The sequence below is a fragment of the Tachyglossus aculeatus genome, chromosome 16 (assembly GCF_015852505.1).
Source record: "Tachyglossus aculeatus isolate mTacAcu1 chromosome 16, mTacAcu1.pri, whole genome shotgun sequence".
NCBI lineage: Eukaryota > Metazoa > Chordata > Mammalia > Monotremata > Tachyglossidae > Tachyglossus > Tachyglossus aculeatus.
Genome location: NC_052081.1, coordinates 12892699 through 12920469, shown reverse-complemented (window position 1 = coordinate 12920469; position 27771 = coordinate 12892699). Strand labels below are relative to the sequence as shown.

At 42.5% G+C, this 27771-nt stretch overlaps 1 protein-coding gene across 4 annotated transcripts in view; it reads right to left on the bottom strand.

Annotated features, from left to right (window-relative positions):
* SMG7 (SMG7 nonsense mediated mRNA decay factor) overlaps positions 1 to 27771 on the bottom strand; it is a 76822-nt gene that overhangs the window by 40155 nt on the left and 8896 nt on the right. Inside the window, exon 1 of one of the 4 annotated variants that reach the window (XM_038757616.1) lies at positions 12509 to 12663. The exons of the other annotated variants lie outside the window; for them this stretch is intronic. The gene's annotated coding sequence lies outside the window, so the exon portion shown is untranslated. Of the gene's footprint in view, positions 1 to 12508; positions 12664 to 27771 lie in introns of those variants that run through there. 4 annotated transcript variants of the gene reach the window in all.

The window sequence follows — 27771 nt, the reverse complement described above, 5'->3', positions numbered from 1 at the left end:
AAAATAAAAAGTCATAAAATGTGCAATACATTTCTCCCCCATCTCTTTCAACAATAAGAGAAACTAAATTTTCATGTATCAAATGGTGAGAGAAAAGATGTAAGGAGATTGACTAGAATCCTAACAGGAACAATTAGTGATCACCAAAAATGACATTTCATAAACCAGGGTGTATGACAGACAGGCTTTATAGACATTTTCAATGCTCTGATGCACAAGGTATTACAAGAAGGGCCTCTCAAGTACTTAATTGGAAGAGCAAAAGGGATAGCAGCTTCCATTATTTGCAATATACTTTGATTAAAAATGTTCTTTGTACCTTTAAAAGAAAAAAATCTGACTGCATTATTCCTACCTTAAAAATATTTTTAAAAATCAGCCTCCCAGGACATTTGAACAATACAAGTGGATTCCAATTTAAAAATAGCCATTTCTCAGCCCAACAGTTCTGAGGGGCAGAGCTTTGAAAATATCACTGGGACAAGTCTCTCCGCCTACAAATGATAACTGGGAACAAGGCCAGAATCCATCAATTTATTTACCAACGGGATAGAGAGTATGCTCAACAGTACCTACTGAGCACCTGTAAGAAATTGTGTTAGGCACTGAACAAACAAGAGATTCCTGCTCTCAGAGTTCTTTCCAGCAAAGGTAAACAGAATAATCTCGATTCTTCTGTATTTGGAAGGATACATTCATACCCCAAAGGGTAATTACATTAGAAAATAAGGGTAAAATGTACTAACACCAGTGTCCCACATAAGCCCACAGATTTGAATTCACAAAATTTTCAAAACTGGGAAGATCAGGGTCAATATTAATATTGTATTTAATAGAATAATGGTAATCACCTTTTTGATCAATCCAGCCAGACACTGTACTAAGACCTGGGGTGGATATAAGCAAATCGGGTTGGAAGCAGTCCCTGTCCACCTGGGACTCACAGTCTTAATCCCCATTTTACAGATGAGGTAACTGAGGCCCAGGGAAGTTAAGTGATTTGCCCAAGGCCACACAGCAGACAAGTGGCAGAGCCAGATTAGAACTCTGCGCTTGTGTGCACAGCACTGTACTCAGCGCTTGAGAGAGTACACTATAACAGAGTTGACAGACATACTCCCTGCCCACAACGAGCTCAGGGTTTAGAGAGGGTTACAGACATTAATATAAATTATGGATATTCATTCAATCATATTTATTGAGTGCTCACTGTGTGCAGAGCACTGTACTAAGCGCTAAGCATGGATATGTACATAAGTTCTTTGGGGCTAAAGGAGGGGTGAATAAGGGAGCAATTCCAAGTGCAAGGGCAACACAGAAGGGAGTGGGAGAAGAGGAAATGGGGGCTTAGTGAAAGACCACCTCTTGGAAAAGAGTGGGAAGAGTGACAATCACTTTTCTCGGTAAAGTACTCTTTCCCAGGTATTGGAGTGACTTATACCAACCAATATCCCCTTACTCTGCATGTGAAGGCTGGCATTATGCTGCCTTTCAATGATGAGCAGCCTACTGCGACTTGCATCTGTCTTTCGGTCGTGAAGATAACGTTCCGTTTCTGTAATGTACAAACTGGGCCAGCCATTCCGTAATAGCAACAGGCCAGCAGATTCCAAATTGTTCACGATGAAGAACTGATCTAGTCAAGCTCAGCACACCTAGGGAGTGTTTCAGCTGACTGTTTATTACAGGCCAGAAAAAGGTGACAATTTCTGGGTAAGCCAAAGCAGAGGCATGACAATGACACCCCCTGACACCAAAAACAAAAAAAAAGGCCTTTTAATCCAAGGGGAAAAGGCCCCTTGCAACTATATTTATTGGGTACTTACTGTGTGCACAGCACTATGCTTAGCACTTGGAAGAGTTCAATATAGAGTTGGTAGACACATTCCCTGCCCACAAGGAGCTTACAGCCTAGAGGGAGAGAGACATTAAAATAAATTACAGATACATACACAGTGCTGTGGGGCCGAGGGTGGATGAATAAAGGGGACGAATCCAATTACAAGGGCAATGCAGAAGGTAGAAGGAGTAGGGAAATGAGAAGCAGCGTGGCCTAGTGGAAAAAGCATGGGCCTGGGTTTCAGAGGACCTGGATTCCAATCCTGGCTCTGCCACTTGTCTCCTGTCTGACCCTGGGCAAGGCACTTCACTTCTCTGTGACTCAGTTCCCTCAGCTGCAAAATGGAGATTCAATGCCCTCTCTCCCTCCTTAGATTATGGGCCCCATGTGGGACCTGATTATCTTGAATCTACCCAAGTGTGTATTACAGTGCTTTGCACAAAGTAAGCACTCAATAACTACAAATGAATGAATACCTAAGTGCTTAGCAAATTCCACAATTATTATTATTTGAATGGAAAGGGCAGATTTTAGTGACGTTGTGAAAGTAGAACTGGCAGGATTTGGTGACAGATTAAACACGTGGGATGAAGGAGAGAGAAAGTCAGGGATAATGCCAAGGTTATGGGTTTGTGAGACAGTGAGGATGGTGATGTTCTCAACAGTGATGGGCAAGTCAGGGAAAGGATGGGCAATGGGTGGAAAGATAAGGAGTTCTGTTCTGGACATATTAAGTGAGGTGTCGGGGGGATCACCCAAATAGAGGTGCAGTGAAGGGGGGAGGAAATACAAAACTAGTAGATGTAGATGTAGATTTGGGAATCATCCACATAGAGAGGGCAGTAGACACCATGGGAGTGAATGAGTTCTCCTACAGAGACTAGAAGGGGACCCAGAACTGAGCCATGAGGGGCTCCAATAGTTAGGGGGTGGGAGGCAGAGGAAGAGCCTATGAAAAAGACTGAGAATGAGTAAGGCCAGACAGCCAAGGTTAGACAAAGGTTCCCGGAGAAGGGAAGGGTCCACAGTGTAGAGGGTAGCTGTGGAGGATTAGGATGGAGTTGAATCAAAAACAAATACACAAAAAACCTTTGTTATTTGTATGACCTGTGGGTGTGTGCATTTAAGTAGATAGGATGAGCTTAATTCTTATATTCACTAAAGGGTACCACTTTTCTTGAAGCAATCAATTTAGTTTAGGGGTCTACTCTGTGCAGGATTAAGTCAACATTAACTAGTTCCACTTTCAGATTTGTTTTCCACATTAAGTGCTATTTGTGAGTCTGTCTGCTTCCTGCTGTGTTGGGTGGGAACTTGGTTTTGCCTTCCCTCCTCACAGGACTCAGATATCCAGTGGTTAGAACAGTGCTTAGCACATAGTAAGTGCTTAAAAATACTATTATTTGGAGTAAATCTCCCCCAAAGAGCCCTTCAGCTCCCCAAGGAACCTAGTGCCAACACCAGCAGGCTTCTCTGACACTCAGAAGCCTTCAATCATTACGGTACTAGTGGACCAAAAACATGGGGCCCAGGCAATCAATCAATCATATTTATTAAGCACTTACTATGTGCAGAGCACTGTACTGTACTGTGCTTGGGAGAGTACAATACAAGTAGATTTGATAGACAAGATTCCTCTCCTTAGAAAGCTTACAATCTAGTGGGGAAGGCAGATATTAAAATGAATTACAGATAGGGGAAGTGGCAAAGTACGAAGACACGGATTTAATTGTAATTTCCCCAGATCATTCTCGGAACCCGAAAAATGGCCACATTACACCCAGGTGCACATTTCACCCAGCAGGATCTCTGAACCCAGACTACGATTCAAAGGGTTCCCCAACTTGGCCATCATTTCCTCTTCTCCCACTCCCTTCTGCATTGCCCTTGCACTTTGGATTTACTGACCTCACCCTCAGCCCCACAGCACTTATATATATATCCATAGTTTATTCTTTATATTAATGCCTGTCTCCCCCTCTAGACTGTAAGATCATTGCGGGCAGGGCACGTTTCTACCAACTCTGTTATGCTGTACACTCCCAAGCGCTTAGTACAGCATGCTGCACACAGTGAGCACTCAAATATGACTGACTGAGGCACTTAAAAAAATCATTCACTGGAATTTACTGAATGCCTACTGTGTGCACAGCACTGTACTAAGCCCTTGGGAAAATACAATATAAAGCGCTGGATCATTCGGTCGGATTGGATACAGTCCCTCTCCTACAAGGGGCTCACTACTAAATATCTAAAGCTATGTTTCTCAATTGAAAAAATGCAATACAGAGCCAGCATAGGCAATACCGACACAGCTGAAATAATCCAAATACTTAAGAAAATGCTCCCTCCAAAAGCCAAGTTTAAAAAAACCCCCAAAATATTCCATCTCCCCTTTTAATGACACCTTCCTCCATCACACTTCCCATTGGATGTCACAGCAGAGTTGACAATTACTGTCACTAACACTGTGACAGCGTCTGTGGGCCAGGCAATAGTGAGGAGAAGGCACCAAGGATTTCAGAGGTGGAAGCGGCTGTGTTTCTCTGCCTTCTGCTCGTGGCAGTTCTTATGTGATTAAAAGCCAGCCTCCACTGGAGACAACTCCCCAGTATGCACTGCTACTCTCCAGGCCACAGCACATCAGGAGGTCACTAACTATCTGTAGTGGGCTTGGTGCCAGATAGGTGAGGAGTTTGGGGGGCAACGTGGATGGCTCAGAGCAAAGTCAGATTAAATTGGCTGGCAGGCCCAATTCTGCCCAACCCGATATAAAATCAGGCCTACAGGGAAAACATGGAGCGATTAAGTTGACTTCAATACAGGGTCAACCACAAAGCAAAATCTACTTTAGTGGTTCTCAAATAAGGGTCCATTATTGAACATAATCTAATTATTCCTCACTCGGGCCTTCAACACGATATAATTTAAATTTTCTGGGGAATGCATGCTTCCAGTGCAAAATAACTTACATCTACATTTCAATTTCTTGACTGTAGTCTCAAGACAAACGAATTAGACACCTAGCTACATTCACAATGCTTAAATTTTAAAACCTGATCCCAAAGATAATTCCTCTCAAGCCCGACCTTCGTATATCCTAGTATTATTCAAATCTGAATAAGGAGAAGTATAGTGCTCTGCACACGGTAAGTGCTCAGTAAATACGTCTGAATGAATGAGAAAACTTTCACAAAAATCAAGGTTTCTATTATATTACCTTACACTAATATTTAAAATATATTAATCCCATATTCATTTTAATCAATCAGTCAGTGGTATGTATTAAGCACTAAGAGCAGAGCACCACAGGAAGCACTAGGGAGAGTACAATTTGACAGAATAAGCATACATGTCCCCTGCCCACAGCAAGCAGAGGACCTTATCAGAACCACTGTGGTGCCCAAGACATCTCCCATAAGAAGCAGGATGGATAGCCAACCATGAGAAAAGGAAAGCACTGTATTGTGCTCCCCCAAATACTTAGTAGAGTGCTCTGCGCACAAAGTGCTCAATGAACACCACTGATCGATTGACCACTCCATAAGAGAAAACCAAATTAATTTTATTTCAACAACTCAGGATACCCTTATACACATACAAGTATTCTTTATGTTCACAACATCATCATCATCATCAATCGTATTTATTGAGCACTTACTGTGTGCAGAGCACTGTACTAAGCGCTTGGGAAGTACAAGTTGGCAACATAACTTGATGTTGATAACATCAACATCCCTCCTCCACTAGGGTAGTAGTCCAAAATATTCTTTTTAGGTGTCCAAGAAACTTCTTTCCCCTAGTAGTAGCATTTATTAAGCACTTACTCTTGTTGTTAATGGGGCTGGGTGCAGGGCACTGGGAAAGTATGCATGGGGAAAATTAAACATGGTCTCTGGCCCTCAAGGGGCTCAATAGCCACATCTGACTCTGATTATAGAGGAGGAAAGTTCGATCTTGTTTTTGAACTGATCCAACTTGGTTCAGTCAGGCCCATGGAGGACTCCAACTTGGAGAGGGGTGACTGACTTCACAGGAAAACCTGCTGTTTCCCTAAGCAACCTTGACATCAGTACAGATCCAACGGTGGGTTATGTGGAAGATCACTCTTCCGTCTTTGATAATCATGTGTTTCATGTGGGAAGCGGCGTGGCATAGTGGAAAGAGCACGGGCTTGGGAGTCAGAGGTCATGGGTTCAAATCCCGGTTCCGCCACTTTCTGCTATGTGACCTTGGGCAAGTCACTTAACTTCTCTGTGCCTCAACTACCTCATCTGTAAAATGGGGATTGAGACTGTGAGCCCCACGTGGGACAGCCTGATTGCCTTGTATTTACCCCAGTGCTTAGAACAGTGCTTGGCACATTGTAAGCATTTAACAAATACTATTATAATTATTATTATTGTTATTATCATTATTATGATGTGCTGAAAAGCAGCATGGCCTAATGGAAAGAGCCCAGGCTTGGGAGTCAGAAGGACCTGGGTTCTAATCCCAGCTCTGTCACTTGTCTGCTGTGTAACTCTGGCCAAGTCACTTCACTGTGCCTCAGTTACCTCATTTGTAAAATGGGGATTAAGACTGTAAACTCTGTGTGGAACAGGGGCTGTGTTTGATCCGATTATCTTGTATCTACACCAGTACTTAGTACACTGCCTGGCACATAGTAAGCGCTTAACAAATACCACAATTATTATTATTAGTGTTGGATGGGACACGAAGAAAAAAAATCTTTCTCAAGTCAGCTCTGGACATTCTTTGGAAGTAAAGGCTTCACTGAGAATTTCTACAGAGGCAGCAAAAGAAAAAGTTTGAACAAAGACATCAGGGAGGTAAACATGGGCTGTGAATTAGATAATGAATCACAAGAAAGCTAGTTCCTCACTCTGGTTTCCATCACCTCATAAGGGGAATACCAAGCTGCTGTGAAGATCTGTAATAACGCACTACAAATTTTCTGCAGTGGTATGACAAAGAACAAGACTCAGACTAGTATGGGCAATTAATAATTAAGGACACTCGAGGGAGCATATATGGAAGGAGACAAAGTAGTAGTAAGTAGAAATTAAGGCATGTGCAAAAAGAGACAATGTATATGAAATCCAAGGAGATGGAAAGTAAAGACATGCCACATATACCCAAGAAGAGAGAAATTAAGCTACCAAGTTCACAGATTTACAAATTGACATTGATCCTGGAGCCTGAAGCCTTTCATTCCCTCTTCCTGTCTTCTCTGTGTTTTAGCATTTCCTCTTCTGAAAATACATTTTCTAGTCCTCCCTCTGTCTCTCACATTTATCCTAAACTGAAAGCTGTGCTTTCACACACAAGTTTAGATTTTATCTAAACACTGGTATTTTCAGAGACATTCCTATAGATAGTTCACCCTAAGTTATTTAAAAACTAGGCACCACTGTTGATGATAAGTATGCCTGCATTTCCTATGTAACATACTCGTGCTGGGGAGCAGGGCTCTTCAGAGAAAATCATCAATTCAAATCAAGAGTTGGTCAGAAGTAACTGAAAGCAATTACTGTCTCTTCTATTCAGTGGCTGAGATAAAATTAGCTTGTGTTCTCAATCCAGTTGATAGTTAAACAGCTGTCCCTATCATACTACCAAGATCACTTGTAGTAATGGCTAAAACCAACACTAGGATTTTCAAAAGAGGCCAACCTTGAGTAGTTTACGATGACTGAAGATCTAGCAGAAAGATCTGCCACTTTAATTCTAAAGAAAAGGGATTTTCACTTTACTGGGCTACCAACAGATTTTGAAACGCTACATTTACATTTTTTCCCTAACATTTTGAACTAGGATATCAATCAAGATAGATAGGTAGCACAAGTATAATTCAGCACAATGGATTAAGCAAGCCACAGGTGTTTGAATAAGAGTTGCCAGTTATAAAGGCCAAACAGGAACTCCCAATACCATTCTTAAAATATCCAGTGCGTTCTATTTTGACCAGATTCTGAGAATTTGGAGCAATTAAAGTAAAATTGAAAGGAAATACTTAATGATCAAATGTAATAAAAAGGAACTCTCTGATGTTTTGTTTTGTTGTCTGTCTCCCCCCTCTAGACTGTGAGCCCGTTGTTGGGTAGGGACCGTCTCTATATGTTGCTGACTTGTACTTCCCAAGTGCTTTGTACAGTGCTCTGTACACAGTAAGTGCTCAATAAATACAACTGACTGAATGAACATTCTCATCTGCCATTTCAAAATAGCAACAGTTCAAAATAAGATATTTCATTTTTCAGGGTACTCATGATGCAAAATGACTTTCAATTTCTAATGGAAAAAAGATAATTACAATTTTAAAAACCCCCCAGCTCCCTTTTCAGTTGCTAAATGCCATGCACTGGTAAAGGCACGCAGCAGCTTACATATAATGATCTCAGAAGGACCAACGTGCAGCTGAATCTGGAGAAGTTCCTTAGATGTAGCCTATTTTAAAATCGTACATACCAGAGTATGCAGACTTCAGGTACTAGTTGAAGAAATAGGAAGAGCCACCCTTTCCCCCCAACTTTAGTTTTACTCAACACAGGCTAGGTGAAGAGAGAACTTCATAAGACTCTTGGCCTAATGGAGAGGTGCTTTCAACAAAATCTGAGTTTAACATTTTTTTCTGAATATTAAAAAGTAGCTGTAAATCTCCCTAAGGGTGGATAAGAAGTAAACAGGCTACAAAAGAAACCACCGGCAAGAAAACCTTCCATCAGTTTTTTTTTCCTATTTCATCTTGTAAAACAGTCAACTAGGGAGATTGATGTTGGGACACTTAACAATACAACTGAAAATACAATCCGGTCTTCATTTTGACCTTTTCTATCAGAACACAAAATTAAGAAGAGAACAGATGAGCTGATCTTATTGCAAGGTATCAAGATGATGAAAGGATTATAAATAATTTTGAAGGTAGATACACAAAACAGTTAAGATCTCCAGTAAGAAAATGAATAGAAATCATTCATATTTGAGCGCCTACTGTGTGCACAACACTGTACTAAGCACTTGAGACTACAACATAGAGTTGGTTGATATCTTCCCTGCCCACAAGGAGCATATAGTTTAGAGGGGGAGACAGACATTCAAAGAAATTATGGAGAGGTAAATAAGTGCTTTGGGGTTGAGGATGGGGTGAACATCAAATGCTTAAAAGGTAAAAGGTGACACAGAAAGGAAAGGGAGTAGGGGAAATGAGGGCTTTGTCAAGGAAAGCCTCTTGGAAGAGATGTGATTTTAAGAAGGCTTCAAAGAGGGAGTTCCAGGCCAGAGGCAGGACATGGGCAAGAAGTCGGCAGTGAGAGAGATGAGATCGCGGTACAGTGACTAAGTTGGCATTAGAGGACCTAAGTGAGGGAGCTGGGTTGTAGCAGGAAATCAGTGAGGTTAGATAGGAGGGGACAAGGTGATCGAGTGCCTTAAAGTCTTTGGCAAGGAGTTTTTATTTGTTGTGGAGGTGGATGGGCAACCACTGGATCTTGTTGTAGAATGGGGTAACGTGGACTGAATTTTTTTTTTAGAAATAGAATCCAGGCAGCAGAGTGAAATATGGACCTGGAGTGGGGAGAGACAGGTGGCAGAGAGGTCAGGACGGAGGCTGATGCAGTAATCACAGCAGGACAGGATAAGGGGTTGGCTAACCACGGTGGCAGTTTGGATGGAGAGGAAAGGGAGGATTTCAGCGACGTGATGAAGGTAGAAGAACTGACAGGATTTTAGTGAGAGACTGAATATGTGGGTAGAATGAGAGAGGTGAGTTGAGTATAATACTGAGGTGTAGGGAGTATAGACAGGTCAAACAAGGAACTGTGTTCACTAAACTCCCAAGACCAAGAGGGAACCTTTGGAATTTGACTTTGATAGATACACAACACATTACCTGAAAACATGGAACCTGTTATCATAGGGAGTTTAACCTGTAAGGCTGAAAACAATGGAAGGCTCAAGAGAAATTTGGTAAGATTCATGGCAAAAGATCCAAAATAGAGGCTAAGTGGGAGATGCAGCGGGAAGGGTTCATGATGTTGAAGGGAACTGACACGATGGTGAAAACAGAAAATCAACTTCCATACCAGGCTGTGAGTTCGACCTTATATAGCTGGCTACAGAAGACACACATGCCTTCTTGAGCAGTTGTTTCATTAGGTACCCAATGAACCATAATCAACAGGGCAGGACAGGATAACGAAAAACAAGGTACTGGCACTGGGGCATTGCTAAAAACAACAACAACAACCCAAAAACACAAAAAGACCAAGAAACAAAGTACAGCTTTGCTGGGCAGGACACATGAGAAGAACAAGTGGATTAAGGAGCTGCCCTCTGATGAACTGGAAGTGGGCATATGCAAGCCAGGAGGGCACACTATATTATTTGAAAACCAGGTGAGGCTCAGTCTCAAAACAGAGCAACACAGCAGTGGCCATTTGGGATACCACTGCAGCAGGCAGTTCAGTAAAGCAGGCAGCAATCAAAAGAGAGGTTGCACTCCTTGAGAAAAAACCATCATTAAAAAAAAATGGGATGGCATACAGCGTGGCCTAGTGGATGGAGCACAGGCCTGGGAGTCAGCAGGACCTGGGTTCCAATCTCGGCTCCGTCGCTTATCTGCTGTGTGACCTTGGGCAAGTCTCACCTCATCTGTAAAATGGGGATGAAGACTGTGAGCACCATGTGAGACATGGACTGTGTCCAACCTGATTAACTTGTACCTGCCCTAGTGCTTAGGACAGTGTGGGGCACAGAGCAAGCGCTTACAAACACCCCTAAAAAATGCTTGGAACTATGTTTATAAGCATACACTTCAGAAGGGGATTGGGTCACACTTTTTCCCCCCCATCACACTTACATATGTGGCTAGGTTCCTAGCCAGGAGCCTCATTTTCAAAAACAAAGGCCAGCTACCCTTAGGCATGAGCACTCAATATGACGTTACAAGTGTGATCTCGAAAAGAGCAGCCCTCTCCAGGCATCTTCTAAGAAAATATCAGGCTGGGGTGAATCATTCATCTGGCCCAGGAATGGCTTTTCTTAGGTAGAAGCCAAAAACGTTTCCATCCAATTTAATCCAGTAGAGAGGCTGCTAAGGTGTACCGGTTACCAATGGTTACCTGAATTTTTGCTGCCAGAATATGCGCAATTCCAATGAAATTAGCTCAGTCTGACCCAAACCCAATGAGTGTATATTAGAACTCCAAGTGCCCAGCTCCCCTTGGGGGTCTTGTGGAATCCAGTTCCAGACACCCCCCACCCCCCCGAGTGCCCCTGAGGGCTTGGGGATGCTCAGCAAGGGCGGGGAGAAGGGGAAGTTGGGTAACTTGGACTAAATCCATGGGCACCTGGGGGATCCAGACCTCAGGGGGAACACAGAATGATCTAGAACCGTGGGGTCCAATGCCCAAAGGATCAACACAGGGAGGGAGAATGATTTTTTTAATATGTTGAAACCATCTGATCTTCTACTACAGTGAACTACAGGGCTCTAAAACTAGCTCTGCATATACTCAGACCCTTCATTTTAAATCCTAGTAGAACTTACACTAAGACCAATATATTTGCAGAATTGGAAGATCATGAGAAAATCAACTGAAGGTAGGGATTTTCATGTTCCCTTCAAAACTCTTCCTCAACACAATGGAGCTACCGCCTATGTGTTGCCCATATTGATACTCTGCTTGTTTTTGAGTCCACGATCCCAGAAGTCAGGCACTGTTGCCATTTAGAGATGCTCATGTTCTCAAATACTATCTGATGTTAAAAAGCCTCTGCACTCCAAAAACAAGAGGCTCTTTTAGGCCCAGGATTAAATCCACAAGGAATTTAATTCTGGTTACACTATCCTGCTTTGCAGGCCAGTCACTATTTAGAAGAGGAGATTAAATACCACTGGTCTGGACAAATTGATTCTTAATCACTTGACATCATTCGCTTTAGAAATTTTGAATTTTGGAGTAAAAAAGGTATTTAAAAAAAAGGCAGCATAAGGTTTTGGAACTTCTCTTTTAATTTATACTCTTCCTTTCTGTAGGTTGGGACAATGACAGGAGTACCATTTCCTGTGACTCATGGAGAAAAGAATGTACTTAAACCCTAAAAATAGCTCCCCAAATTACAGTTGGTTGCTTCTGTTAGAAAATGGATCCTCCACAAATTTCAGTTCAGAAATCTTCACTGTCAAAATAATTGCAAATTTGAAGACCACCTTACTGAGAATGTGGTGTCTGAACATTCATTCTTCAAAGTAAATAAACTGCCTAAAATCCTGAAGAGGTGTTAAAAATCAGGTTAGTAATATTAAAGCAGTTTTGCAGGGAGTCACTTGTCTCCATACCCAGAAAGACAAATAATTCACAGAGTGTGAGATCTGTGGCACATGAATTTTTGTTGATTTTAAACTCTGATTATCTTGGAAGGAGGAAGTACGAGGATGTTTGTGGGGTTAAGCGGGTACAGAAAAGCTGTAGTTTGTCCCAATTTGTGATTTAGGGTTTAAGGGACTTGGTGGCAGCTGGGATGGAGCCAGAAACAACCTGGAAACCATACTTTGCTTATTACGGTTGTACAGTATTTATCAGCAAACTTGTGTTAGTAGCTAGACGACTACCTCCATTTGCTCTAAGAACCAATAAACTGTTATCATTGTCTAAGCATTCTTACCTTCTTCTTTAGCTGGTCCCTGAAATGACAATGGAAGAAATAGAGGTGCTGGATTTGCTCTATTACTTTTTTTCCTGAAGAACCACCATACAGGCCGTATTCATCTGGATATCTGTTTTATCCATCTGGACTCACTTCCTAATTTGGATCTTCCCCTAGTTAAATGAGAAAGAGGGCCTTGTGCTCCAGCCAGCCAACTAGAGGCTAACTCCGACGCACATACTCCTCAGAAAAGGAAATGCCAAGGAGCAGAGAAAAATCAAAACTCAGTTGTCAGATACTTCAAAATAACAGTAGAGCAAGCAGTAACGTCAAATGTTGCATCGATGCTTACTCAAGTGTGAGTCCAGAACTCTAAATGAACGTAAGGACTCTCCAAAAGGTAAATCTATTTCTAACAATTTTAACGGTTGCTCGTTTGACTGCCAATTGAGGAAACTCACAAAAGAGATGAACACAGTACATACATTACTCTCAATTTTTTTACTCTATGGCAGCAATTAGAAAACACAGATTACTCATCTGTAATAGTAGTTCTCCGAAGGTAAGAGGCAGCCACTTCATGCAAGTAAAAATTCAAACACAGAGCCTGTGAGAAATACCACATTCACGTGCACACACGCACGCGCACACACACACACGGACACGGACACAGACACACGGACACATATACGACTATCGACTACTGGAAAAACACAGATAAGGCAGAGTTAGAATTTAAAATACACCTTTTTTTTCTCCAAAGTAACAGTCATTAAACAAGCATGTGAAGTGTCTTCCCCACTCTCCATCTGCTTGGACTTAATACAAACTTGTAATTTTTTTTTTATTTTAAGGACTGGCTTTCAAAGATATCTAAAGACAGCTAAACCAAGTCAGTTGACAACTTTCACCGTGTCACTGTAGAGTAGATGAAGTCTCAGTTTCTACAGTTTTTCTCTGGCTGTCTTTTCATAATTTGACTCTGAAAAAGACTTGTGCCCCAACTTCTGAAAGCCAAAATATGACCAAGAAAGTATAACCCACACTGAATAAGATTAGACTAAACACACCTTGCCCTGGATTTTTCAGTGCTTCTGTGGGAATACGTCACCTAAGAGCATTAGACTTGTCATAATGGGCAGGTCTTGCTCTGGCATTCTGGTGGACATATTCAGCCAATTATCAAATGACCTTTTTCCTCCCTAGTAGTTAGGAGATAGCAGTCAGGTGATAGTTCTCACTCTAATACTTCCCTCATTTCCTCTACCCTCAAAAAAATTATTTTTGCCACATTTCTGAAAAAGCAAATTCACCTATAAGGGAAACCACTTGGGAAATGAAGTTCTCCGGTGATCTTGACCCAAAAATCTTAAGTCACCCAGAGTAGTAAACAATTTGGCTCCAGTCCGACCCCGGAAATGATTCTTTAAACATAACTCCCTCCACGAATCTCAATTCCCTAGATTTCCTGAACATTGATACCTTTTCCAAAGAAAACATTTAGATTCTCTCCACCGTGAGCCTACTCACCGACTATCTCTCTAATTCCCTCTCAGGCACTGCGGTGGTACATGCTTCCTTTATGGCACAGAGTACCAAGTTGGAGTCACTGGTTCTCCCACTCCCCTAATGTTGTTCTAGCCCAGTAATCTCTGCAGTGGATGGGAAACGATCAACTTTGTGTTTAAGTGACATTAAAGCAGAAGATTCCTGGGATATAAAAAGAAAAACATTTAATTAAATGATTCCACCTCAAGAGCAGAACTGGGGGCTTTCCTTCTCTTTCAGATAAATCCATCCATCTTCAATATAGGTAAAACATACAAGCTGACCTGAGTTCTTAATGGCCTGGGATACTTTATGGTCCAGGACTAACTTTAAAGGTTTAAAGTTCCCTATGTTAACCAAGACTTGAAACACTGGCTCTGTGAGAGAGTGCTATCTAAACCCTACAAAGGATTTATACATTACCTGCACCTTATAATTTAGCTGGGCCCTCTAGACTATAAGCTCATTATAGGGAGAGAATGTGTCTACCAACTCTGCTATATTGTGCGATCCCAAGAGCTTAATACAATACAGTGCTCTGCACACAGTAAGGGCTCAATAAATAAGATTGATTGATTTCTGAAAGTAGCAGAACATTTTTTATTGGCTGCTCTCCCCTTTAACAATAATAATCAAAACAATAATAATTATAGGCATTCAATAGCAGTTCCACTCAGCTATAGGTAAATTGTCTTCCTCAACCAACCACTCAATAATATTTAGTATAAGCTCACTGTGGACATGGAACATGTCTACCAGCTCTGTTATACTGTACTCTCCCAAGTGTTTAGTTCAATGCCCTACACACAGTAAGCTCTCAATAAATGCCACTGATGATGACACTGAGCGCATTCTGGGGGCACAGCACCATATTAAGTGCTTGAGAAAGTAGATACAATTCCTCTCCACAAGGGGAGGTTTAAAGAGGGACAAAGGCATTAAAATCAATCATAGTGAGCGCTCTTTTACTCCTTTCCTTCTTTCTTCCAGAGTTTGTAAGTTCCTTGAGGGCAGGGACTGTGTCTCTTGCTCCAGGCAAGCATCCACGCTGTTTCTCTTACAGAAAAGTGCTCTCCCAGCAGCTGAATTTCTAGCACTGACCAGCTCAAAGTTCCTCTATGCAGGAAGGCTCTTTGCAGGCTACTGTGCATCTGCTCCCTGTTGAGGGTGGCACTTTTCTTCTTCTCAACAATCTGGATTGGTTTAAAGTTTTCACAAATTCTCATCCAAATTGAATTTTAGGCTATCGATCTCCTCCCGACCCCTGCCTGTCTCCCCCACAACCCAACTCCATCCATCCTTAAGAGGATTTACACAGTAAATTACAAGCATACCTTGGGCTATTTCCTCTACTTGCTACCCACTTACTACACCATCCATAGAGTCCTCTCTTGCTACTACATACAACCACTGTAGCTAAGTCAATTCTTTGCACCCTGTACCTTCCCTGTCCCCAACAGCTTTCCCACTCCCCTCACATATCCTGAACTCAGCCCCTCCTCCATCTCCCATTGTGCCTGCTCTAATTTTCTGCCCCAGCACTTAGCACAATGCTAACAAATACCACACTTATTACTGTTACTGTTACTGTTCCAATTCCACTTCAACCACTTAACTTCTCAGGGTTGCATCTGTAAAATGAGGATTCAATACCAGTTCTCCTTCCCAAGCTATACTGTGAGCACCCTTTGGGACAGGGACTGTGCCTGACCTGATTATCCTGTAACCTCTCCACAGTTTAGTACAGTGTTTGACACATAGCAAGCACTTACCAAATACCAGTTATTATTACTCAAATACACAAACCATACAAATACTGGAGCACAGAGGGCAGGTAAACCCTAGGAATAGGAAGGAGAGGGACTGAAAATCATTTTTATTTACCTGGCCACCATTATAGGGCTGGTTCTGGCACAAAACCAACTAATTGCCCGTAAATTTATGGGAAAACATGCCCCACGATACAGTCATTTGTGATTTACGAGGACCAAAACCCTGCTGTTTCATGCTGTGTGCCTTTATCGGACAATCTGACTAGTCTGAAATGGCGGTCCTTCCTTCAAACCGTAAGACCAGCTCTTCAATATAATATCTCAAAAATCCTAACTCAAGTTCCATTTTTCCCTATGTGCTAAAGTATGAACAGATTAGCCAAGTTCTAGGCGGAGGTTCGAATCCTTGACTGCTTTGGCTTCTGGTCCGGATGTGAATTCAAAAGCTCCTCAACTGTAACTATGTCCAAGAGTTCCCAATTCCTTCGGTGTTGATGGCTGCAGAGAATGGAGAAGACATGGAACAGAGACATAACTCTTAGCCTGCACATAAAAAAGGGCTAGGTTTGTACAGGGAAGGAATGGGGCCTGGCGGAGTTTTGCGAATACTGAGGAAACTCTGGGTCGCCACAGAGAATTATGCTGCAACGAACACCCGGACTGCAGGCAGAGCAGACAGGTGTTTACCTATGAGGACACTGACCACAGAGGCCTCAACAAGGAGAGAGACCTATTTGCAGAGCAATTATACTCCCAGGTGTGAGAGATTCAATCCATCCTATTTACTGAAGTGCATACTGCGTGCAGAGCACGCTATTAAGTCCACAATGAGCTTACAGTCTAAAGGGGGAAAAATTTGCATTTATTTGGATAATGAGCACTTGATTTTTTATTTCTTTTACAGTATTTGTTAAGCACTTACCAAGTGCCAGGCACTGTATTAAGGGCTGGGATAGATACAAGGTGGGGGACAGTCCCTGTCCAAAAGGGGGCTCGCAGTCTTAATTCCTATTTTACAGACTACGTAAAATGAAGCAGAGAAGTGAAGCAACTTGCCCAAGGTCACATAGCAGACAAGTGGCAGAACCCAGGTCCATCTGTTTCCCAGACCCTACCCACTCTACCCACTACCTAAATGTTCTTGTTGGGGGAAATACATCTGTCCAGCCCCTTCTTCCCTTTTGGGTAACTCACACCTTAGCTTCCCCAAGGTCCCTCCACAACGTTTTTCCCATTGCTTGTTGCTTTCAGGCCCCACCCTTTCCCCTTTCAAATCATCACGTTAAACATCATCTGCAGCCTCCTTCTCCCTTCTTCTTGTGAAAACCCCTACAACAAAGGGCTGGATCCAGGGCAAAGCTTCCTCAGCCTTCTAGCTGGAAGTCTTTGGAGCTTTCCAGGAGAAGTCTGAGGCTATTATGGGAGCAGATAGCAACCAGGATGTCCTGGCGTGACCCCTCGAGAAGAGGTAAAAGAGGAACTCTTGGGTGGCTGATTACCATAACAAACCCAGCCCCTTCTCCCTATGCCAGCTATAGTTAACTAATTTTGCCAGTCCTTACGACGTGCACAGCTACATGCCAAGTTCAGATTCCACCCTGATCATTTTCTTGCCAAAACAAGTAATGGAGACTTTTAATCGCATCTGGCAACATTTGTATTTTTGCTTGATAAACAACTCTGACCAGAAGCTGTGGCTATCATCATTGAAACCTGGGGCTACAACAATATTAATCTTGGGTAAGATAAAACAATGAAAGTTGGCAGGTTTCACTGTGCAGTCAGTGTGGTCTCCCACGTTATTACTTAAGATTTACTAAGTTCCAAGAACACTCCAGGGCTGTATTGAATAGAGTAAGAGACGAATCTTGCCCCAAAGGCTTATGATCTGTATTAGACAAATGAAACACCAGCATGGGAACGGGATGGCAAATACATTCTAAGATGACATAAAAAAGGGGGATCTACTCCAAAGCCTATGAGAGTCTCAAAATATTTCAAAAAGGTTTTCTGGAAGTGAGTTTTAGGCAAAGACAAGGTAAAAGGCATAAGCTTTTTTTGATTAGTTCAGTACAGTACCACTGTTCACTCGTGCATTCAGCCAATATTGTGTAAATCCATAAGAGCAATAAAAAGCATACTGCAAGAGCCAATCAAGGCATGGTGCAGTGTCATTCTTCGTGAAAGAGGACATGCTCTGCAAGTTTTTTCCCCTTTGAGTCTGAGGCAAAAGTGCCTTCTTTTGAAGCAAGAGGCTCAAGTTCCTCAGTGCCCTGTCTATTGCTCACGTAGGGCCAGGCTGTACAGACTGAAATTCCAGGACCTGACCCATTAAAGCTCAAAGAACTTGGACCCACTTCAGTTTCTTCCCTTACTGGAAACCACTATCCCCGCCAAGAGGAGCCCCCAAACAGGTTCTCATGAGTGCCTGACCCATGGTCAGAAAGCGTGGGTTCTTGATCTAGCCTGGGCAGGGCCCCATGCTTTCCACCAAGCTTCCAAAAAAGGCCCAGCTGCAGTACCAACAAGTAATGTTTCCTGCAAAGAAAGAAGAAACACCCATTCTGCCTCCCCACTGCACCTTGAATCGAAACAGTCTTTACTTCACTGTCTCAGACAGTCAGGAAAGATGCCAATTTCAAACACAGCAAACGGGCAAATTAGCCACAAAAAAAACACAGTTCCTCACATTCAGGGCTGTCTAGATCCAACCCCGTAAAGCACAGGGAATGTCAACATCTCCTGCCCAGCTCCAACCGGAGACTCATAGGGCAGTCTTAGTGTGCTCAGTTTACTTTAACTAGGCTTTATTGTTATTAGCAAGCACATGCTCTGCTTCCCATAGCAGCTTTCTGTAGTGGCCCTAGAAAAGCGAGTCAACATGACTTCAAGAAACCATGTCTAAAACCTTGGGCAAAATTCCCCTGCCCCTCTTCCTCAGCAACCTGTGGCACATAAGCAAGTTTAAATAAAGCATGGGCATCTACCCACCCATAGACTTTTTTTTTCTGATGTCCACAAGGCTCTACCTTGTCGCATAAAAACAGGACACTGATCAATCAATGTTATTTAGTGAGCGCTTATGGTGTGCCAAGCCCTGTACTAAGTGCTTGGGAGAGTACACTCCATCAGAGAAAAGCCAAGCTAAAACACGTCTATATCTTACAAGCAAATACTCATGTCTCAGGAGTACATCTCTCTCTTCAATGGGCACCTAGACTTTCAAAAAAATCAAGGCACCTTTTCCAAGCCACCAACTGCAGAGGAGGGAGGAAGAGAATTCATATAGACACTTCCCCTTCAAACAAACACACACTCCTAGTTCTTCCCTAGTTACCTCGAGGGTGCACAGAAAAGATGTGACAATCAGCTCCACCTCCTTTCACCCAAACCCGCCTCAACTCAATTTTTCTCTGGGACTCACGCCACTGGCTTCTTACAAGGCCTCCCACCTCCTCCATCCTGATTCTAGTGGATTATGGGTGGAAAGCCAGGTGAGTTTGGGGACTGGGGGCGTTCTTTTTACAAGACTACACCACTGTATTATGTTCTAGCTTACTTTTTACAGAAAACAACTAGAGCCCTAACCACCCCCCAAAAACTCAACATGACCTTAGACCACTTTCTCATTTCTTATTTGATTTGAAGATATAAGCAATGGCTTAAGTAGAAAAAGAAAATGAATGGAAGTTCACAGTTTTTGGCCTGGTGCTCATTACATGGTTCAGAATTAGTGAGAACAAATTCCCCCGGTCCATGCTTTAAAGCCAGTTTTCAACACAGTGATGTGGAAGTTGGTGCTCTCAATTCATCCATGGTATTTACTGAGTACTTACTGTGTGCTGAGCATTGTACTATGGCTCAATGGAAAGAGCACGGGCTTTGGAGTCCGAGGTCATGGGTTCAAATCCCGGCTATGTCAACTGTCAGCTGTGTGACTTTGGGCAAGTCACTTAACTTCTCCGTGCCTCAGTTACCTCATCTGTAAAATGGGGATTAAGACTGTGAGCCCCACAGGGGACAACCTGATCACCTTGTAACCTCCCCAGCACTTAGAACAGTGCTTAGTAAGTGCTTAATAAATGCCATTATTATTATTATTATTACTAAGCACTTGGGAGAGAGTACAGTAAAAAAAGAGTTGGCAGGCAAGTTCCTTGCCTATAAAACAGGACCCAAGAAAAAATGAAGTTACTTGGCTCCTAGTCAAGAAATCATCTCATCTCAACATGTCCTTGAAAACTATCACCACACTCTGCATGAAAAGCGGTTGATGGCTTGCAGAATCATCCAAATTCAATGATTCTTTTGTTCAATCAATCAATGGTATTTATTGAGCACTTACTCCATGCAGTGCTTGGTTTCAAGGCTGGTTGGGTTCCTAGTCAGCCAAACAGCTACCACTTTGGTACAAACTATGGTCATATAGCAGGTACATCCTTGTATCAGCCTCCTAGCTGGACTTCCTGCCTCCAGTCTCTCCCCTCTCCAGTCTATACTGAGGCCGCAGTATTGGATCCACCGTCCTCAGCCAACACCTCTCCTGTCCTCAGAGCTTTCATGTTGTCCGACGCGTAGCAAAAACTCCACATAACTGGTTTCAAACCTCACTCAATTGTCTTATTTCTGCACTCTTCACTTGGTACTCCTTAACCTACCATACTTTTCTCCCAAGTTAACCTTTTAATAACTTGGCTCTTGACTCTCTCTAGCCTCCACCCCTCACACAAGCTGTTCCCTTGACTGGAAACTCCCTCCCTCCACAAGATCAACTGTCTTTAAGCAAAGTGCATTCCAAGTTTATAAAAGAATGACAATAAATTAAACAACACTTCAACCATCATTATCCAAAATGTATCCTATCCATAATGTATTTATTTATATTATTGTCCGTCTCCCCCGACAGACTTTATGCTTGTTGTGAACAGGGAACATGTTCAACTGTAGACTCCCAAGCACTTAGTACAGTGCTCTGCACACAGTATGCACTCAATAAATACGACTGGAGTGACTGAATACAGCTCTGCTCTGGAAAGTTCCACTTAGCTACCACAGGACTCCCCTTTACTGTGCATTACACCTAGCTTTTTGGATAGATGATATGACCCAGATAAGATTCAGGCAGGTTACTGTAATATTACTTAGGTCAGGGAGAAGATATCGTTCTAAGATACTCCTCATTACTATTATTCATGACCTGTCATCCCTTTACCTGTAATTTCTTCCCTCTTATTTCTCACCTTTCTAACGGATGCAATACCACTTCAAGAGTGACTACAACGACAGAAAGATAACCATGAGGTGAGGGCAACTCTGAACACAGGAAAGAGAAGACTTGGAAGAAATGCTTTAGCAATGACTAACTACAACAATAGGCAGGTAACAAAGGTCTTTCTGAAGAGACATGCATGACAAGAAAAAAAGGCAGCTGAATCATGGAGAAGACTGACTGAACAGAGGCGGGCTTTGGCTTGTAGCTATTATGAAGCAGAAACCAATTACAAATTCTACCGCTCTAGTTCTATCGAAGGGTCACCTCTGAGCTGAGGTAATTCTAACTGGTTAAATTTCCATCAGCTTTAGATTCTGGGAAACCTGGAGGGGAAGAGGGGGAAAAGCAGAGGAGACCGTAAGGAAGAAAGAGGCCTCGGCATGTCCTTGGCCATAGGATGGATGGATACATACCTAAAACGTTCTGGCCTTCAAGTGAGGGGTGACTGTCCTCTTAGTTCTAGCCTCAGGTTTCTGGGCCCTGGGACAAGTGTTCTGCCAAGTTCGGGCCTAAGCAAAGCAGAACTGGGTGGTGCTAGGAGCTGCCTTGACTTCCCAGGCATGCTCTGGATCCAGCTTCATAAGGAACGCGTTTTAGAAATTGAAAAACACCATAAAAAAAATTATTCATCAGAGGTGGCTCTCCGGCATCACTTGACAGTCTCCACATAGAGTACTGTTTGCGGCAGATTTTTTTCCCTGCAGCTCACAAAATATATTCCACCAAGAGTTGGAGTCCAAACCATTAATACTGCACAACCAATTAAGCCGCAGTCCCATTCCCCATTTCAGTGGTTCCACAGCAGACACCACCAGTTAAAGTTCAGATACTTTGAGATACAGGAAGCAATTAATTGCTGGAATGCCAGAGCCCACCAAACTCCAAATGCCCGCATTTCAAAATATCAAAATACACCCACTAACAATCTTAATCCCCCCCACCCCCAAAAAATTAAGCCTAGATTTGTACAACAGGTGATTGTTTTTCAATGACAGGAATATTAGACAACAGATTAGTTAATGATCAATCCTCAGGCCTTTCCTGTCCTCTCAGACTGCAGCATCCCCTCCCTAGTAACAGAGTTTTGTTTTGGGGAGGGGTTTTTTTGATGGTCTTTGTTAAGCACTTACTATGTAGTAAACTTTGGGGTAGATACAAGCTAATCAGTTTAGATACAGTCCCCATCCCACATGGGGTTCAGAGTCTAAGTTCCCATCCTTTAGCTACCAGGAATAAGGGTAGTGAGGTAGTGAAGCAGTGTGATCTAGTGGACAGAGCACGTACCTGGAAGTCAGAAGGCCCTGGGTTCTAATCCCGGCTCCACCACTTGTCTGCTGTGTGACCTTAGGTCAATCACTTCACTTCTCTGTGCCTTAATTACCTCATCTACAAAATGGGGATTAAGACTGTGAGCCCCATGTGGGTCATGGACTGTCTCCAACCTGATTAGCTTGTACTGACCCCAGCGCTTAATACAGTGCCGGGCACAAAGTAAGCATTTAACAAAAACCGAAAGCAAAAAAGAGGGATTCCTACCCTAATTCAGCCTTCAACTACTCCATGTCAAGGAGATGGGCTCCTTGTATACCAGAGCCCCCCACCAGGACCTGGGCAAACATCCTTCTTTTCCCTAGATTTAAAAAATACATTTATTGAGAAGGGAGAGGAAGATGGGGAAAGAAGACAAGAGTGGAGAGGGGGAAGACTAGTAGTAGAGATGGTAGGAAAGTGACTGGAGGCGATTAAGAGGCAAAACAGAAGAAGCATTTATTTGTCTCATGAGCCCAAACTGAATTTATTATACATCCAGGAAAGCCAATGTCAGATTTCTGAACTGGTGATAATGTGACCATTTTTATGAATGGAGGATGAGTCCAGACACAACATACTCAGCCTTACAATAATGAACGCACCAAAAAACCACCAGGGCAAATGCTACAGAATGCCTTCTTAATCTTCTTCTTGGGTATGCCGGTTTTATGGTTCCAGCCAAGTAGAATTGGGTAGGTGAGTGAGTGGACAGATTGTGAGGTGGATAAGTTTGCTTTTTTAATTACGCCAAAGCTTGCTTACTTGGTATGCCTCTTTCTACTGAAATCTCCCTGTTTACCCGTTGGTGAATCATGCCCTTTAAATAGCCCTTGCCTACCGAGTTTTGCTTTTAAAAATAAATTCTATACTTAAATATGAAAGTTATTTGTGCTAAAAATATACTGAAGACCGAATAATGAAAAAAGACATCATACAATTTAAGAGTTGAATCAATTTCATTATTTTTCATCGGGGCTCATATTGAAACTGAATTTTAAATCCATCCAAATTAAAAAATTCAAACTACAAAATATGCTTTTATTGAATTATTACAGTAATCTGAAACTCATTATTCTGCTCTTACGTTTCCTGGTTCAAACTGTACCCAAAGTACCACCGATTCCCTTCTAAAATAGTATGGCCTTAAAATTTAATGGACTACAAAATGGCCTGTAGGCTCCTTAAGGGCAGGGATTGAGTCTACTAATTCTGTTGTACCCTATCGTGCACTTAGTACAATACTCAACACAGCAGGTACTCGAGAACAAACATGGATTGATTTACTTTGTCACACTGGGGAAGGTCAGGGTGAGGGATCCAAGGAAGACCTGTCAGTCCACCAACATTTACTGTGCGTGTATTGGAAGGTACCGAGTGTTTTGGAGAGTTTGGTTTGCTGAATTGTACTTTCCAAGGGCTTAGGGTACAGTGCTCTGCACACAGTAAATGCTCAATAAATACGACTGAATGAATGAAAGAGAACAAAAAAGGAAAGAGACACAGTCCCTGCTTTCAAGGAACTTACAATCTTGTGGCGGAGACATGAACATTTTACAGATATAGGAGGAGGAAGAGAATGCAAAGATGGATTTGTGAATAAATAAGTGCTTATATAACAGTGTAGGCAAATTGGTACTCTAGACTGTAAGCTCATTATGGGCAGGAAATGTTTCTGTTGTCATATTGCACTCTCCCAAGCACTTAGTATGGTGCTCTGTACACAGTAAATACTCAATAAATACAACTGATTGAATGACTAAAAGTTTGACAGGTAATGGTGAGTGCACAAGCGCTGAGGTGGTAGTTGGGAGAATATCACTTAAGGAAAGGAAAAATTAATCAGGGAATGCCTCCTGTAGGAGATGGGATTTCGGGACTGCTTTGAAGATGAATAGAGTTGTGACTTGGCAGACTTTAAAAAAAAGGGCAAGAGCAAGGGGTTAGCGGTGGGAGAGTTGAAGATGAGGCCCGGTGAGACTAACTTGTGAGGAATGGAGAGCATGAGATGGGGAGTAGTGGGAGAATAGAGTTGGTAAGAAAAGGGAAAATGTCCACGCTTCAGTAATCTTTCACATGGTAGCCCTCGCACGTCTCTACATCTCAAAGAGGACTGAGCCAAGTTTGTTCTTGAAAGGACATAAAATAATTTATGCATATCAATATAATAATTTACTGCAAGGGTTTTGGTGACTTAATAGGTGATGTGTATAACTATCAGTATTACAACAGTATGGCATTAAACATGTACACGCTAGATACTAATTCAATAGTATTTATCGCGTGCTTAGTGGATACGAAGCACTGTACTAAGCACTTCGGAGAGTACGATATAACAATAAACAGACACCTTCCCTGCTTACAGTCTAGAGGGGGAGACAGACATTAAAACAAATAAATTACAGATATGTACAGAAGTGCTGTGGGGCTGGGAGGGAGAGGTGAATAAGGGCAGCAGGTCAGGGCAACGCAGAAGGAAGAGGGAGAAGAGGAAAGGAAGGCTTAGTCAGGGAAGGCCCCTTGGAGGTGTACCTTCAATAAGGCTCTGAAGCGGGAGAGGATAACAGTCTGTCAGCCCTGAGAAGGGAGGGCGTTGCAGGCCAGAGGCAGGACATGGGCGAGAGGTCGGCGGCGAGACAGACGAGATGGAGGCAAAGCGAGAAAGTCAGCACTAGAGGAGCGAAGTCTGATCAAAGATCTTGGACGTTTTCCGTAATATCAACTACCCAATTATCTCATATCTACTTTCAGGCTCCTTGAATTCCTGTAGGCTAGGTCTTCACCTCAGCTCATTTTCTCCTGCTTCCCTTCTTGGAAGAAAGGAGGGAGGACAGTGGGAGGAGAAAGGCCCTCTCATGCTCACAAAATGATAACCACTAGAAATAGGATTCCCCCCACCCACAGCCAGGCCAGGAAGAGGTATGAATCTTGACCAGGAGCACCATCGAAAGATGGACCCCAAGGAGATGTTCATTTGGACACCAATGAGATCTCCACAGCAGTACACCATACCAACCCCAAAGTTACCCCTAGAGCAACACTCAATAATGTACTCGTCATTTCCTGTCTAAACAATAGCAAGCTGCTCCAGGAAGCCCAAGAAGTGGCTATTTTTCAAGTCCATCATAATCCTTATCCAGGCTTTAGTAGTAGTAGTAGCAGCAGCATTTATTGAGTACCTACTCAGTGTAGTACACTGTACTCTAGACTGTAAGCTAGTTGTGGGCTGGGAATGTGTCTGTTTACTGCTGTATTGTACTCTCCCAAGCACTAAGTACAGTGCTCTGCACAAGGTAAACACTCAATAAATATGACTGAATGAATAAATGAATACCAGGCCCTTGGAAAATTCGGAACGTGACATGTTCACTACCTATAAGGAACTTATATGCTCATGGGGAGAGGAACATAAAAATACAAGTAACGAGTGATCATACATTTGTAAGTGCTAAGGAAGGTGAAAGGGGTAAGATTCTCTTTTCCCCACTCCAGAAGGAATCTGCAGGCTCCAATCAGGCATTCAAACATAAACATATCTGCTCATGTAAGATGAAAAGCCAACTTCATTATAGAGAACCTGAGACTCCAGAAGTCAAAAACAGAATAAGAAACACATTAATCCAAATCTCTGATTACCCTTGGAACCATTCTCATCTTCATGAGGACCAAGAGTCCTGACTAAAGTACACACTCAAATTAAGATTTCAGTATTCATATGCACTCCCATCCTCCTAACCAAACTTCAGGCAAACCTCTGGATCCTTATTGCTCTAACAAGTAATCTACTTTTTAAATAATTTATCGCCTTGCTCCTATACCATGGACAGGTAAATGAGAAAATAAAGCAAACACAAACACAAAAACAGATGAAAAATGAGGCATGAGACAACCAAAAGTAGACTCTAAGAGTTTGCTGAGATTTAGCTCATCCATCACCACCCACGAGCTTTTCTTTTTAAACATCAGTAGTTGACACTGAAGACACTAGGTCCCAACTACCTTTCCCTTGGGATGTTCACACCTTCAATTTTTCAGCAGGATCATATCAGTCAATCAGTCATATTTATTGAGCACCTACAACGTGCAGAGCACTGTTCTAAGCACTTGGGAGAGAACAGTGCAACAGAATAAGCAGACACGTCCCCTGCCCGTAACGAGTTTACAGTCTAGAGGGAATCCACTAGTACTTGGTTCTGTTTCTCTACTGCAGTTCAAAGAAAAATCAGTTAAAGTAATTATTCCCTTTGAAAATTTCATTTTTCCTGAACTTTATTAATTGGTTGCAGATATCTCTTCAATTTAAAGCAACCTGTCGTTGTTCACAATATTTAAACAGGTGCCATCCATCGAAAATTAATCTTTGAGTCTGGAGTAGCTCTGCAGGGCTTGCTCACATATCATAAGCCACATAACCTTTCTCGATCTGTTTTACTGAAAAGGTAAAGGCCGTGAACAGAGTCTTCAAATGTTCAAACTGTCCATTATCTTGTATTTTATCCTTAAATAATCCAAAGAATACTCTGCATATAAACACACGTATGAAGTATATGTGCGTAAAGTCTAGATTTGTTCACTCATCTGCCACTGGGGAAAGGAGGCATAGGAAAAGGTAACTCAACAACAGAAATCAGTAAATCTGAGGATGGATGAATGGAAAGGAGAGGGAAAGGGAATGGCAAGAATATGTATACCTATTCTATGGATAATAGATATACACACACATATATGGAGGGGGGCAGAAAGAGAGTGAGAGAGCGAGAGAGAGAGAAAATCAACTTGGTCATGCAAAATCCCTCTTGAGGTTTTGCAAAAATCCTTCACAGAACTGCCACAACCTAAGGCAGATTGCTGGTATTTTTTACCCTAAGCAACTACCTCATGGGCCTCCTCCTATTCCCTGGCAGCAGCATGAAGAGGAGGGATCAGAGACAGAAGGAAAGCATCTTTAGTAGGCACCTTCCTCTGCCTGATGCTGGCACCTGCTTTTTTAAAAATTGCATTTGCTAAGCACTTACTGTGTGCCAGGCACTATGCTAAGCACTGGGATAAGTTTAAACTCAATCAGGCTGGACAGAGTCCATGCCCCACATGGGGCTCACAATCTCAATCCCCAATTTGCCGACGAGGTAACTGAGGCAGAAAGAACTGAAGAGACCTGTCCTGTCCATACAGCAGACATGCGGCAGAGCCAGGATTAGAACCCAGGTCCTTCTAATTTGGGTTCTAATCCCAACTCTGCCAGTTATCTGCCATGAAGTACACTGTTTATCACACGGCTCATCCACTGCTTCACTTTATCCCCACCACCTTTATTATCCAAACGATTAACACCCCTTTCTTGGACACAATGAGTCTCCTAAACCGAAAGACCCAATTAGTGT